This window comes from Lolium perenne, chromosome 2 (genome assembly GCF_019359855.2).
Source record: "Lolium perenne isolate Kyuss_39 chromosome 2, Kyuss_2.0, whole genome shotgun sequence".
Lineage (NCBI taxonomy): Eukaryota > Viridiplantae > Streptophyta > Magnoliopsida > Poales > Poaceae > Lolium > Lolium perenne.
In genome coordinates, this window is record NC_067245.2 from 64027827 (window position 1) to 64036646 (window position 8820).

The window sequence follows — 8820 nt, forward strand, 5'->3', positions numbered from 1 at the left end:
TGATGAATGAGCTGAAAGCTATATTCGAGACTCATGCGGCCGTGGAATGCGATGAAGCATCGAAACATTTCTTCAGCTGTATGATGGAAGAAGGCAGCTCCGTTAGTGAGCACATGCTCGCCATGACCGGGCATGCGAAGAAACTCAGTGACTTGGGAATAGTGATTCCTAACAGACTGGGGATTAATCGTGTCCTTCAATCACTGCCACCAAGTTACAAGAACTTTGTGATGAACTACAATATGCAGAACATGAACAAGGAGTTACCTGAACTCTTTGACATGCTAAAAGCTGCTGAGATTGAGATCAAGAAAGAGCACCAAGTGTTGATGGTCAACAAGACCACCAGTTTCAAGAAACAGGGCAAGTCTAAGGGAAAATTCAGAAGGGTGGCAAGAAAGCTGCCACGCCTCCTATGAAACCTAAGAACAGCCCTAAGCCTGATGCTGAGTGCTATTACTGCAAGGAGAAGGGACACTGGAAGCGTAATTGCTCCAAGTATCTAGCTGATCTGAAGAGCGGCCTTGTCAAGAAAAAGAAAGAAGGTATATCTGATATACATGTTATAGATGTTTATCTCACTGGTTCTCGTTCTAGTACCTGGGTATTTGATACTGGTTCGGTTGCTCATATTTGTAACTCGAAACAGGAACTAAAGAATAAACGAAGACTACTGAAAGATGAAGTGACGATGCGTGTTGGAAATGGATCCAAAGTCGATGTGATCGCTGTCGGCACACTTCCTCTACATCTACCTTCGGGATTAGTTTTAAGCCTAAATAATTGTTATTTTGTACCCGCGTTGAGCATGAACATTATATCTGTATCTTGTTTAATGCAAGACGGTTATTCATTCAAGTCTGAGAATAATGGTTGTTCTATTTTTATGAATAATATCTTTTATGGTCGAGCACCACAAAAGAATGGCTTATTTCTGTTAGATCTCGATAGTAGTGATACGCATATACATAACATTGATGCTAAGCGAATTAAATTGAATGATAATTCTACTTGTATGTGGCACTGTCGTCTTGGTCATATTGGAGTGAAACGCATGAAGAAACTCCATACTGATGGAGTACTTAAATCACTTTACTTTGAGTCACTTGATAGATGCGAAGCATGTCTAATGGGAAAAATGACAAAGACTCCATTTTCTGGTATGATGGAGCGAGCTACTGACTTATTGGAAATCATACATACCGATGTGTGTGGACCAATGAGCGTAGCATCGCGCGGTGGTTATCGTTATGTTCTAACCTTCACAGATGATCTGAGTAGATATGGGTATATCTATTTCATGAAACATAAATCCGAAACTTTCGAGAAGTTTAAGGAATTTCAAAGTGAAGTAGAAAATCAACGTAACAAGAAGATTAAATTTCTACGATCTGATCATGGAGGTGAATATCTGAGTTATGAGTTTGGCATGCATTTAAATGAAGCGATTCAACCCGGTAAGGATTGGATCTCTGTGCATAATGTGCTAGTCCCTGGATCGACTCGCTAGCACACACAGTTCGATGAATAAACAGAATAGCAAATGCGTCATTTATTACAACGTATGATCCAGAATATATTTATTACAACTTGCATAGCTCATGGCTAGCTCAAATAATAGAGTTCAAAGCGGAAACAAATAAATTCAAAGAGCTCCATCACGCCACAGGCGAACATGTTGAGTGGAAGCTCGCGACCTAAAAACGATACCTTACTCGTCCTCGGAGTAACCTGCAACATAAAACGTTGCAGCCACGCAGGGTCAATACATTTGGAATTGTATTGGCAAATGTCACTATTTGGTGGATATATATAATGGCGCCTAACAACTACGTGCTCATTTGGCATGTGGAGTTTATGCTCATTTGCGGAAAGCAATATTTTCCCTATCTTTTATAAATCATTTTATTTCTTTAGAAACATCGTTTAAAAACATATTAGCACAACCCATGCTGCAGCAAGACAGTCGGCTTCATATGCTCCTAAACATCTATGGACATGCTAGCATAGACCCATGTAGACACAAGCCAGCCTAGCTTTGCATGCTCCTAAACATCTATGGACATGCTAGCATAGACCCATGTAGACACAAGCCAGCCTAGCTTTGCATGCTCCTAAACCCATTGTTTGTCCCATCAAGTTTTATTAAGAAATTGGAATGCTGAGATCTTCCAAACAGTAACATGCCTAGTTGCTCATAGTTGTCCGTAACCGGGGACAAGGCTAAGTACTTAGTTTGACACTCTCGAGAGGATTGTACACTTTACCCACATGACCTAGTCAGCCCCTTCTACCATGATGCTCAATTTGCTCAAATGGTCGGGAAAAGACTAAGTCGAGGCCGTTTTCAGAAGTAGGACCCCAAGCCATCTGGACGGACCCATGCCAACCTACACAGCTACATCCGCTAGTCACGTCAGGTCGGGTTCCTACAACTTACTTAGTCAAGCCAGAGCCCATATGACATGCGGGTGTACACGGAAGCTACTAAACAAGAAACCTGTCCAATCTCTTTGATCCCTGGGCGGCAATCTCCACCATTGTTCACCGTGCAGACGCTCCCGTCTTCCAATCCGCCCAGGTGTTTCATTATTCAGGTTGTTTTCATTATATCAAAACATATAATTTTATTCATCTAAACTTATCACGATAACCCAATCCACGCATCTAAGATAGCATTGCTAAGCAAACAACAATACGGTGGCCACAAAAGAATCAAGTGTTGAACATGTGGTTGTTCTAATAGGTGTTCATAGCATAGCAATATATATTTTTAAAACAATCCTACACATGGATAGCTACTGAAAATAACTACAAAGTGCATAGAAAAATAGTAGGACAGAACGGTGTGTGACACTTGCCTTCGTTGTTGTTCAGACAATCACCGCAGTCGCACTCGTTGCACTCCGGACAATCTAATACAAGCAAACAATTACACATTCAATAACCAGAGCAATGCAAACAATATATGCATGCATGATATTTCATAATCTTAACAATTTAACACCCTTCTGATTATTTAGGGTAACATATGATGCATGCACAAAATATTTCCATGCATAAAACTATTTTAGTTTGCAAAATATAGCATGTTAATGACATATTTCGAAATCTGAACAATTTATTGCGAAAAACTCTTAAATAAATTTGGTTTCTGGTTCTCTGTTTGGGTATTTAAATTTGAAAACCGATGCAACAAGAATCAACTTAATCGGACTTGTAGAACTAAAGTTACGTTAAAAATACTCCATTAGAGTGATTGATATTCACGAAAATTATTTTACAGTAAACCTTAAGTTTTATTGCATATTAATATTCTACATACTTTTCTGAATCCGTGCATATTTTATTTACGAAAAACGGACTTGTAGTTATTTTTCTACGAATTTTACAAGATAAAACGTAAATTCGATTTTTTGACTAAAACGACTCGGCCATGTGGCGCGATCTGATTCGCTGATACCCCTTCACGCGGATCACGCTTGTGGGTCGTCGGATTAAAGCGAAAACGTGTAGTCCAGATTGAATCTGGGAGCTCACCGGAATCAATGGACGACGGTGGCGGCGACCGCTCAGACGATGAACTTGGCGACGGTTCCGACGGTTCTTGGCGGCGGCGAAGTGGACGACGAGATGCAACGGACAACAGCGGTCACAGTTGTGTATTTTCCGTCGTGTTCCTCTCTCTCAGGTGGCAACTACGGGTGAATGGAGCTCCAGGCTATGGTGAACTCCGACGAAAACTCCGGCGAGGAATTACCGGCGTCGTGGTGCTCTGCAGATGGGGAAAAAGTGTGAGGACGACGTTGTACTGAGAGGGGAAGAAGTTAGAACAAAAAGGAGGGGCAGAGGTTGTCGGATTCGTCGGCGACATCAACCTCCGAGCTCCAACAATGGTGGCTGTAGATCGGATCTCCGGCGAGAAATTTTCGCAGCCGCAATAAATTGTTCAGATTTCGAAATATGTCATTAACATGCTATATTTTGCAAACTAAAATAGTTTTATGCATGGAAATATTTTGTGCATGCATCATATGTTACCCTAAATAATCAGAAGGGTGTTAAATTGTTAAGATTATGAAATATCATGCATGCATATATTGTTTGCATTGCTCTGGTTATTGAATGTGTAATTGTTTGCTTGTATTAGATTGTCCGGAGTGCAACGAGTGCGACTGCGGTGATTGTCTGAACAACAACGAAGGCAAGTGTCACACACCGTTCTGTCCTACTATTTTTCTATGCACTTTGTAGTTATTTTCAGTAGCTATCCATGTGTAGGATTGTTTTAAAAATATATATTGCTATGCTATGAACACCTATTAGAACAACCACATGTTCAACACTTGATTCTTTTGTGGCCACCGTATTGTTGTTTGCTTAGCAGTGCTATCTTAGATGCGTGGATTGGGTTATCATGATAAGTTTAGATGAATAAAATTATATGTTTTGATATAATGAAAACAACCTGAATAATGAAACACCTGGGCGGATTGGAAGACGGGAGCGTCTGCACGGTGAACAATGGTGGGGATTGCCGCCCAGGGATCAAAGAGATTGGACAGGTTTCTTGTTTAGTAGCTTCCGTGTACAGCCGCATGTCATATGGGCTCTGGCTTGACTAAGTAAGTTGTAGGAACCCGACCTGACGTGACTAGCGGATGTAGCTGTGTAGGTTGGCATGGGTCCGTCCAGATGGCTTGGGGTCCTACTTCTGAAAACAGTCTCGACTTAGTCTTTTCCCGACCATTTGAGCAAATTGAGCATCATGGTAGAAGGGGCTGACTAGGTCATGTGGGTAAAGTGTACAATCCTCTCGAGAGTGTCAAACTAAGTACTTAGCCGTGTCCCCGGTTACGGACAACTATGAGCAACTAGGCATGTTACTGTTTGGAAGATCTCAGCATTCCAATTTCTTAATAAAACTTGATGGGACAAACAATGGGTTTAGGAGCATGCAAAGCTAGGCTGGCTTGTGTCTACATGGGTCTATGCTAGCATGTCCATAGATGTTTAGGAGCATGCAAAGCTAGGCTGGCTTGTGTCTACATGGGTCTATGCTAGCATGTCCATAGATGTTTAGGAGCATATGAAGCCGACTGTCTTGCTGCAGCATGGGTTGTGCTAATATGTTTTTAAACGATGTTTCTAAAGAAATAAAATGATTTATAAAAGATAGGGAAAATATTGCTTTCCGCAAATGAGCATAAACTCCACATGCCAAATGAGCACGTAGTTGTTAGGCGCCATTATATATATCCACCAAATAGTGACATTTGCCAATACAATTCCAAATGTATTGACCCTGCGTGGCTCCAACGTTTTATGTTGCAGGTTACTCCGAGGACGAGTAAGGTATCGTTTTTAGGTCGCGAGCTTCCACTCAACATGTTCGCCTGTGGCGTGATGGAGCTCTTTGAATTTATTTGTTTCCGCTTTGAACTCTATTATTTGAGCTAGCCATGAGCTATGCAAGTTGTAATAAATATATTCTGGATCATACGTTGTAATAAATGACGCATTTGCTATTCTGTTTATTCATCGAACTGTGTGTGCTAGCGAGTCGATCCAGGGACTAGCACATTATGCACAGAGATCCAATCCTTACCGGGTTGAATCGCTTCAGATGGTATTAGAGCATTGTGTTGACTGTAGGTTCGTGACCTTAGAAAATAGAGTAGATTAGGATGACCATAGGAACTGAAAACCTATTTAAGTTTGTCTTATATCTTCTCGTTCTTCATTTCTCATAATTCTATATCTATCATTTTTCTCACTCTTCTCTATTCAAAATAGTAGATGTTCATTACCCACTTTAGTTAATGAGTCAAACCTTTGTTGGAATAATTATTGGAAAATATGAACATGATGATGAGGATGGTGATGGAATCAAAGGTGGTGCAAACGCTGAAGATGAAGAGGAGGACCCCGAGGAGGTGGTCTACATTATTTCCGATGATGAGGAAGATCCTAAGGGAGGATGTGCGACCTGCAATGAACAATCGCTCGAAGAAGCGCAAGTGTATGAGAGTCCCGAACTCCTCAAGATCTTCAAAGTTTAACTAGGATTTGCCCGCCATTAATTCTTCGTTAGGAAATCGATATTCGTGATAGTTAGGATATTGACCATATTGCCTTGTGGTATGGCCAATATTTTTCTTAGGATCTGTTATTCTTTGATCTTCAAATTGTTAGGAATTTTCGTGAGAATTTATAATATTAAATGCGTTTTCCATAAAGTATTGAATTGAAGAAGTGCAGTTTTCTGGATGTTGCTGTTTACCACGCGATTTTTCATTCTTTACTGGTAACTCCAAAAATCGCGAAAAAATCAGGTTAGGTGCGGAATTCGTTCCTGTACATGCACAAAATTTGGCTAATTTTTCTGACGTATTTAAGTGCCTCTGTAAAATACGTTTTCACAGTAGTAAAATTCTGGACAGATTCTGTCTTTGTTATAGGGATGTCTTGTTTGATTGTTGTGTGATATGTTTGGTGTGTATGCTTGCTGCCATGATTGTGATTAGTATGGGTAGTATTTTTTCTATAGTTCTATCTATCTAAAACTCATCTATGCTGACCCAAACAGATGCCGCCTCGACGTGCACGCACCGGCAACAACAACAACAACAACAACGACACTGGCAACAACAATAATGATATGCAACAGATGTTGGCAGCACAGACACAGTTGATGCAAGTGATGACTCAGTTCATGGCGAACAACAATCAGAACCAGAACAACAATAATAACAACAATCCACCTCCACATGTGGACATGCTCACAAGGTTTCTGAGGTTGAGGCCTGCCAAGTTCTCTAGTGCACCTGAGCCAATGATAGCTCTCGATTGGCTGCGTTCTGTGAGTAAGGATCTCGTAACTGTGGGATGTACGGATGAGGAGAAGGTGAGATTTGCTGCTCACTTGCTTGAAGGACCCGCAGCCTCTTGGTGGGACAATTTCCAGATAACCCATCCTATTGATGGCATCACCTGGGAGATGTTCCAAGAGGGTTTTCGCACAGCTCATGTTTCATCTAGAGTTATGAGCTTGAAGAGAAGGGAGTTTCACAACCTGCGACAGAACTACCGCACAGTGTCTGACTACATAGAGGATTTTAGCAATTTGGCACGCTATGCGCCAGAAGATGTGGATACTGATGCAAAGAGGAAAGAGAGATTCTTGGATGGATTGAATGATGAGCTTGCTGTTCAACTGTCAGTGGTTCATGTTCCTGACTTCCAAACACTGATGGACAAGGCTAGAATCCTTGAGGGAAAGAAGAAGCAAGCTGAGAACCGCAAGAGGAAGCACAACAACTACAACTCAGGGCCGCAACAGAAGACACGTACATTCAATGATGGGAATGGAAATTCTGGACACCACAAACATGGAAGCAACGGACACAGCAACCATGGAGGAAATGGCCGCCACCATAATGGCCACAAGAGTCACAACCACCACAACTCTGGAAGGGGTAATGACCAAAACCGCAACGGTAACTTCACACATAGGGATATTAGCAAGGTGGAATGCTTCAGTTGCAAGAAGACTGGGCATTATTCAAGAGACTGCCCTGAGAAGAACAAGAATGACGGGAACAAGACAAACCCATTCCAGAAGGGGCATGTTAATCATGTCAATGTGGAGGGAGTTTATGATGAACCTGATGCAGTGATCGGTACGTTCTTGCTCAACAAATTTTCAGCACTCGTACTATTTGATACTGGTGCATCACATTCAATCATATCAAGGGTATTTGTGGATAGAAATAGAATAACTACTGAAACCATCAACACACCCGTTAGAATTAGTTCTCCCGGTGGAGAATTGGTAGCAGCCTTTGGGTGTCGTCGTTTAATCTTAGAAATTGGAGCACATAGTTTTCCCACTAGCCTAATTGTTTTGGAGTCACAAGGCTTAGATGTTATCCTAGGAATGGATTGGATGACTGAATATGAAGCTGTTATAGAATGTGCTAAGAGATCAATAATGCTTACAACCCCGGAGAAGAAACGCATCCGTTTCAAGTCAACCTTTGAACTTAGAGGTACCAAGATTAATTCTCTTAAGGGGGTTAGCATAGAGGATGTTCATATAGTGAGAGAGTATCCTGATGTGTTTCCAGAGGAGTTTCCAGGGATGCCACCAGATCGAGACGTTGAGTTTCTAATTGATTTGATGCCCGGAACTGGACCCATAGCTAAGAGACCGTATAAGATGGATGTGGAGGAACTGAAAGAGCTGAAGAAACAACTTAGAGAGCAGTTGGATAAAGGTTTCATTCAGCCTAGTTCATCATCATGGGGAGCTCATGTTTTATTTGTGGAGAAGAAGGATTCTAGTAAGAGATTGGTAGTTGATTACCGTAATCTTAATGAAGTGACAATTAAGAACAAGTACCCATTACCCAATATCAATGACTTGTTTGACCAATTAAAAGGAGCAAAGGTGTTTTCCAAGATCGACCTTCGATCGGGCTATTTCCAATTGAATATTCGAGAGCAAGACATACCTAAGACTGCTTTCACTACTAGGTATGGTTTATATGAGTATACTGTTATGTCATTTGGGCTAACAAATGCCCCGGCATACTTTGTGACCATGATGAACAAGGTATTCATGGAGTACTTGGATAAATTTGTAGTGGTGTTCATTGATGACATATTGATATATTCTAAAGATGATGCTGAGCATGAGAAGCATTTGCGTTTGATCATGGAGAAGCTTAGGGAACACAAGTTGTATGCCAAATTCAGTAAATGTGAGTTCTGGTTAAACAAAGTGGGATTTCTTGGACATATAATTTCAGCAGAAGG

At 41.2% G+C, this 8820-nt stretch overlaps 2 long non-coding RNA genes across 2 annotated transcripts; one reads left to right on the forward strand and one right to left on the reverse strand.

Moving 5' to 3' along the window:
* Positions 1-1524: 1524 nt before the first annotated feature.
* LOC127332799 (uncharacterized) lies at positions 1525-3937 on the reverse strand. Its single transcript, XR_007870716.2, has 4 exons — positions 3879-3937; positions 3541-3775; positions 2862-2915; positions 1525-1731 (listed from the first exon to the last, which is right to left on the reverse strand). It is a non-coding gene; the product is annotated as an uncharacterized lncRNA (long non-coding RNA).
* Positions 3938-4148: 211 nt separating this feature from the next.
* LOC139835163 (uncharacterized) lies at positions 4149-5541 on the forward strand. Its single transcript, XR_011750891.1, has 2 exons — positions 4149-4204; positions 5335-5541. It is a non-coding gene; the product is annotated as an uncharacterized lncRNA (long non-coding RNA).
* The last annotated feature ends 3279 nt before the right edge of the window (positions 5542-8820 follow it).